Source organism: Prosopis cineraria, unplaced genomic scaffold (assembly GCF_029017545.1).
Source record: "Prosopis cineraria cultivar Desert tree isolate PC_DT_omini unplaced genomic scaffold, ASM2901754v1 PC13, whole genome shotgun sequence".
Classification (NCBI taxonomy): domain Eukaryota; kingdom Viridiplantae; phylum Streptophyta; class Magnoliopsida; order Fabales; family Fabaceae; genus Prosopis; species Prosopis cineraria.
In genome coordinates, this window is record NW_026555344.1 from 6,274,326 (window position 1) to 6,281,694 (window position 7,369).

A 7,369-nucleotide genomic window follows, 5' to 3' on the forward strand; every position below is an offset into this window, starting at 1 on the left:
ATTGTTTTGTATGTTCCCACCTTTAAGAGGGACTATGCTAAAATTTATAAAAACATTTATGTTAAATAATGCATGATTAAAGTTAGTTAGGGACTTCTTTTAGTGTGTTCTACATGTTATAGTCTTAAATTAGATTGTTATGATTTTTGTGATTGACAGAAAATTTAATTTCTTAAGTTTAAAATTCTAGGGATATCAGATTTATAGGGAAGACTTTGTCAAAATTTTGACTTGGTTGGTCATCTGTAACTTCTCTCCCCTTCTTTTCTATTGCTTCAAATTTTAGAAGTATTAATAATATAGTATTTTTGGAATAGTCTAAAAAAAATGAAGTGTATTTCTACTACATCTAATCCAAGAACTCTATTCTTCTTTAGATAGTGAAATATAGACCATAGTTGAATAAATGCTAGACAAACAAGTGACGAATATGATAACAGAGTGAAGGAATTTTTAAAATTTGCTAAAAACAATGACGAGACCAATAATGGAAAGTTTCATTGTCCTTATGTGAATTGCTTAAATGAGAGGAGATTAGGTGTAGTAAAAATATGAGAGAACTTGATTTACGATGGTTTTTAGGTGTTCCCACCTTTAAGAGGGATTGTGGATGTGGCAAGCTGAATAATTGGCACAAGCAACTGTGTCTCAACACTTGAAAGAAGTTGATAATATTGATGAAGTAGATATAGAAAAAGTTGACAATATTGATTAAGGCACATTATCTATGATGTTGGGGAAGAGACCTTTAAAAGAGTACATGTGTATGATATCTTATACATTAACACAAAGAAGCCTTTTTACTTAGGGTGCATCAATTTCATTTGTTGTCTGGGGTGTTAAAATTGATTACCTTAAAAGCAAGAGCTGGGTAAAATGATAAGAGTTTTACATGAGCACTGAAGTTACTCTAAATAATGTTTTTGAAAGGTGATATAATGCCAAGTCATTGATATGTTTATATATATGTGTGTGTGTGTGTGTTTTTTTTTTTTTTATATACATTTGTACACAACTACTAAAGACTAGTTTGTGTGGAAGATATGTGATGATGCACATACTCAACATTATTACATTAGAGATCACTGAATTTATTAATGAGGTAAATATATTTTTAAAAGCTAATGCTATAGTTATTTGAATTAGTTAGTTAATGTTTTAATTACAATTTTATACTTTAATTTAGATGTTTGACATATAGATTTATTCTCTAAGGAAGAGGCTGACAACATCATCACATGCAGGGGAGAATATTTTTTGATGGCATGTAAGGTTTGGGTAGTTTTTTAAGAAATTGTATAGACCATTTATATTTTATTTAATTTGTATTGAATTTTAGATTCTTTATTTGTTTTGGAATTGACTAACTAGTGATAAATTGTATAAAATATTTTTATTTGTAAGAATGAGAGGAAGAAACAAAAACAAATGAAACTTTTTTTTTTTAAAAAAATGAGGCTTTCAACATTAGTTATGGCCATAACTAATGTTGAAAGTGCCTGTTCTTTAAAAAAAAAAAACAATTGACTATTTTCAACAGCAATTTTGAACCTATTGTTAAAAGTTTTTTACGACAACAGTTGTTTAATCATTGTTGAAAGTTAATGAATTTCAACATCTCTTATAACAATAGCAATTCTTGAACCATTGTTGGTACTTTTTTTTTTTAACTATTGTTAAAAACCTATCTTGTAATAATGTATGGATGCTATGTTAATGTCACACCCCAAAATAGAGGGTGACCGGCACGGGTATGAGTCACTTTCACATTCCCGTAAGCCTTAAAATAAACATTGATTTCATTTTTTCATTTTTTTTTTACAAAAGAAAGGAACAAAATTTAATCAAATCCTATGAAAATTTAAAATAACTTATTGGATTTAATATTATAAAAGAGTGTCGATATTTTTGTAAAAATTTCGGCAGAACCTCCCCTGTAACTAGGATCTCCCGAAAATTCTACAACAAAATTCTGACAGATAACAGTATAAATCAGGAGCGTAGCTCCTTCCAGCCAACAACCCATATACAGATCAAAAATAAAGTTTATCAACAACCTATGTGGAGCATCTATTCTTCTCTCAAATCAAAAGGACATACAAATTATATATTTACATAAAGACAATAATACCAATCAAAATATCCACCCACTGTAGCTAGTTGCCCTTTTGAGGTTGCTGGTAGAATCGGCGTCAGCTAACCAATCTGAAGCCAAATAATTTTTCCAGTGAATAGCATTCCCATAATAAAATTCTTAAAATTTAAATTGACAGTCTCTAATAATGGTGTCAAATAATTGAAAGTAATTCCACCAAAATTATAGCATATAAATTATAATCATATTTGAAAAATAAGAATAAGTAGAGAACAATTTATGTTCTCATGCTTAAAGAAACCATTTGCTCTCATATAACTCAAAGTAATACAAATTACTAGTCAACACCGGATAAATTTCAAAAATACATATTAATCAACATTTAAAATTTCGAGAACTCAACAGAACAGGTTACAAACGTGAACACTCAGTCCACGAGGGTAAATAACCAAACGCGGCTTATGCCACGAAAACAAACGTGGACACACCAGTCCACGAGGGTAAATAACCAAACGCAGCCGGAGCTACGAATCAAACGTGGACACACAGCCCACGAGGGTAAGTAACCAAACGTGGCTCAGGCCACGAAATCAAACGCGGGTATGAAGCCCACGAATACCAAATGTGAGAATAAAACTCACGAAACAAACTAGCTAGTATTTAACCACAGCGCGCTACGGACTAACGGAACTGCCGTTAGTAACAGTGTTCTGTGTAAAGTTCTCTTAGAAATCCCATTTCAACATGCGAGAGAAATGATTATTTTGAATTTAAATTGTCATTTTCAAAATCAAACTCGCATGAACTGTGTCAAATCTCAACGTTTGTCAAAATCATAACTTTGTATTAATCGAGTATCCAATAAATTTCAAAGTTTAACAACCATACAAGATTACTTCCATCAAACTTGGAAATATCTTTGTAAAAATCAATGAATGCATATATCATAACTCGTTTGTCTTTCACTGATATCTTAAATTTTCATAATTAATATAATTCATAAGAAAAATAATTCAGGAAGAGGCTATTAAAATAAAGATAAAATATTAAATGGAATGCTATTCACTTACTCGTCGGAGCTTCAAAATTTTTAAAGATATCCTTTCTTTCAATTTTGGTCAGGTTCCCTTTCTTCTGCACACCCTATTAGAATATAAATAAATAAATAATTAAATAATTAAATAAATTTGTCCTGGGTATTTTACCAAACAACATACATACATACATAATTGTCGAAGTTGATGTTAATTTTTCCTTCCTAATTTTTTTTTCAGTTTTATTGAGATCTTGCAATATCGTCTAATTCCATAATTTCTAATTGGAATCTCAATCTACAATATCATCTTGCTTCCTTGCATAACCGCAATATTCATTTAAATAGAAATTCCTCCTCTCTTCTTCTTCCTTTTTCTTCTTTTTCTTACGTAACAGCATGAATAATGACAGAACAATGTGAGGTTGCCATGATTACATATACCAAACAGTATAATAGTAGCGCATACAACTCTACTTCTGCATTTCACGTATACGCACGTCACACATGTCCTTATCTCTTACTCTCACGACATAGTGGATTAGCAATAGGAGAGTTTAAAATTTCTCACCTTCTCAACCAGATGGCAGCGGACAACAAAGGAGAAAGAAGAAGAAAATGAAGATTGCAGCAGAACAGGGACGCAGAAAACTGAGCACTACTCGCAAGGAAACACAGGAAATGAATCAGCAACAATAATCCATATTCATAACAGCACTGCCGCAGCTCTGGCAACTTGGTTTCTCATCCCAGCTGTTACTCGAAGATGACGCCACAGATAGAACCAAAACAGAAAATGAAGAGGAAAAAAAAAACAGAGACAAAGAGCACGAAAGATAGCCGGAGCAATCGGTGCAGCACAAGTCTCCAACTCTTTCCAACAATAATCACTGGTGATAATAAAGAGAAGGAAGATCTAAATACTCACACATGCACCTGGATAAAGAAGGGAGAAAGAGCTCGGTAATCTGAAATAAATAAAGAAAACAGAGTGCAAAGATCACTCGTTGACTGACCAACGACAGATGGAGTAAAGGCAAGCGTACCGACGATAATAACAGCTAAAACTGAAGAGAAGCAGCAACGATTCAAGGAGGAAGAAGGAGAAGGTTTAGCGTGCTCTTTTATAACACCCAGAACAGAGGAGAAGGCGAGTTGCAGCTCGAGCCCGCATACACATCAGACGGCGTCACGGCAAGGAAGAAGGAAGCCACTTACGCACACCTCAATCCACTAGCAACGGCGGACGGAACCTCAACGCCAGTGACTGCTGTATACGGAGGAAGTGAAATTTCTAGACCTAGTATTTCTCTTACTCTCTCCACCGACTCTCTCTTTCTCTTTTGCTCCAGAATCCTTTCTGAAGAACAAAAGAAGAGTAAATAAAAATATAATTATGTTAGGGGTAATTTGGTAATTTTCTTATGAGGAAAATCAGCAAAGGAAGAAAAAATTTCTATGGGCTCACTACGGTTCGAACTTGGGACCAAATGAAAATAATCCAGCCCAACTACCACTACATCAGCTTCCTCTATTAGCATAATTGTATAAGGATTTAATATAAACATACATAAACCAATTATCATATATATATGTATATTAATTTATTTTTATAAGGGTTATCACATTCTCCCCCCCTTAAGAAATTCGGTCCTCCGAATTTAAATTTATACTTACCTTATTCCACAAATAGGTGTGGGTACTTAGCACGCATGTCGGCTTCAATTTCCCACGTGGCTTCTTCTTGAGAATGATTTCGCCATAGCACTTTCACCGAAGTGATTTCTTTGACCGCAACTTCTTAACTTGTCGATCCAAAATAGCTACTGGAACTTCTTCATAAGATAAGTCTGGGGATATTTGAATCCCCTGAGCTTCAATTACATGAGAAGGGTTATATAAATATTTCCGTAACATTGATACATGAAACACCGGATGAATACCTGACAATTCAGGCGGTAACGCCAAACGATAAGCAACTGCACCAATTTTTCCAGAATTTCAAATGGACCAACATATCTTGGGCTCAATTTACCCTTTTTCCCAAATCTCATTACTCCTTTCATAGGAGACACCTTAAGAAATACTTTGTCTCCAATTATAAATTGTAATTCTCGACGTCGATTATCAACATAAGACTTCTGTCGATTTTGGGCTGTTATTAATCTTTCTCTAATTATTTTCACTTTCTCAATAGCATCTTGCACCAAATCTGGTCCCAACAGCTTAGTATCACCAACATCAAACCACCCAATAGGAGACCTACATTGCCTGCCGTAAAGTGCTTCATATGGGGCCATTTGTATGTAGATTGATAACTGTTGTTATAAGAAAACTCTACCAAAGCTAAGTAACGGTCCCAACTGCCACCAAAATCCAGAATACAAGATCTTAACATATCTTCAAGTATCTGAATGGTTCTCTCAGACTGGCCATCAGTTTGTGGGGTGAAAAGCAGTACTAAGGTCTAATCGAGTGCCAAAGCTTCTTGGAAAGATTTCCAAAATCGGGAAGTAAATTGAGGACCTCTATCAGAAATTATGGATATTGGAATTCCATGCAATCGCACAATCTCATCAATATATAATTGAACATATTTATCAACATTTATGTTGTCTTTACTGGAATGAAATGAGCTGATTTCGTCAGTCTATCAACAATAACCCAGATAGAATCATACCCCTTAGCAGTGCGAGGTAACCCGGTGACAAAGTCCATTGTGATATTTTCCCACTTCCATTCTGGTATTTCTAACCTTTGGTGTAGCCCAGCTGGCTTTTGGTGTTCTGCCTTAACTTGCTGGCATGTCAAACAGCGTGAGACAAAGTCTGCCACATCCTTTTTCATGCCATCCCACCAATACAGTTGTTTCAAATCTTGATACATTTTAGTTGCTCCTGGATGCACGGTATATGAAGAATGATGAGCCTCTTCCATGATAAGTCGTTTCAAGTTTTCCTCGTGTGGCACGCAAATTCTACCCTTGCACTTTAATATTCCTTCCTGGTCAATTTCAAACTCAATGTTACTTCCAGCTATAACTGCTTCTTTTAACTTGCATAATTTTGGATCTGAAATTGAGCGCTCTTAATCTGATCCATTAAAGAAGAACGAACTTGTACATGAGCCAGAAATGGTCCCTTATCAATAATTTCAAACTTGACTCCACTCTGCTCAAGTTTATGAATTTCTTGCACCAAAGGCCTCCTTGTCGAAGTCATGTGCACCAAGCTACCCATCGATTTTCTACTTAAGGCATCAGCCACCACATTTGCCTTACCAGGATGGTAAAGAATTGTACAGTCATAATCCTTCAGTAACTCCATCCACCTTCTTTGTCTAAGATTAAGATCTTTTTGCTCAAAAATGTACTTTAAACTCTTATGATCAGTATAGATTTCACATGTCTCACCATAAAGATAGTGACGCCAAATTTTTAACGCAACAAAAACAACTGCTGCCATCTCTAGGTCATGAGTTGGGTAGTTTTGCTCGTGTTTCTTAAGTTTCCTTGAGGCATAAGCAATAACTCGTCCATGCTGCATTAGAACACAGCCTAAACCCACACGAGAAGCATCGCAATAAACTACATACCCTCCATTGCCTGATGGTAAACTCAAAACTGGTGCCGAAGTCAAACACTCCTTTAACTTTTGAAAAATGTCTTCACACTTGTTACTCCATTCAAATTTCACATTCTTTTGAGTTAATCTTGTCAGTGGAGCTGCTATTTTAGAGAAATCCTTGACAAAACGACGATAATATCCTGCAAGACCTAAGAAACTGCGAATTTCTGTAACAGTTGTTGGCCTTGGCCAATTTTGCACCGCTTTTACTTTGCCTGGGTCCACTTGATACCATTTTTAGAAACAACATGTCCTAAAAAGGTAACTTTATTAAGCCAAAATTCACATTTAGAGAATTTGGCATAAAGTTGTTGTTCCCTCATCGTCTGTAAAACCATCCGTAAATGATGTTCATGCTCCTCTAGGCTCTTTGAGTATATCAGAATATCATCAATAAAAAACAATCACAAACTTATCAAGAAACGGTCTAAACACCCGATTCATTAGATCCATAAAAGCTGCTGGTGCATTAGTTACCCAAATGACATTACTAGGAATTCATAATGACCATATCGGGTTCTAAATGCAGTCTTAGGTATATCCTCTTTCTTGATCTTTAATTGATGATAACCTGAACGTAAATCTATTTGGAAAAAATACTGAGCTCCTTGCAAC

The 7,369-nt window shown here is 34.8% G+C and overlaps 1 pseudogene; it reads right to left on the reverse strand.

The window, feature by feature from the left end:
* Positions 1–1,924: 1,924 nt before the first annotated feature.
* On the reverse strand, positions 1,925–5,428 carry LOC129290984 (uncharacterized; annotated as a pseudogene).
* Positions 5,429–7,369: the final 1,941 nt, after the last annotated feature.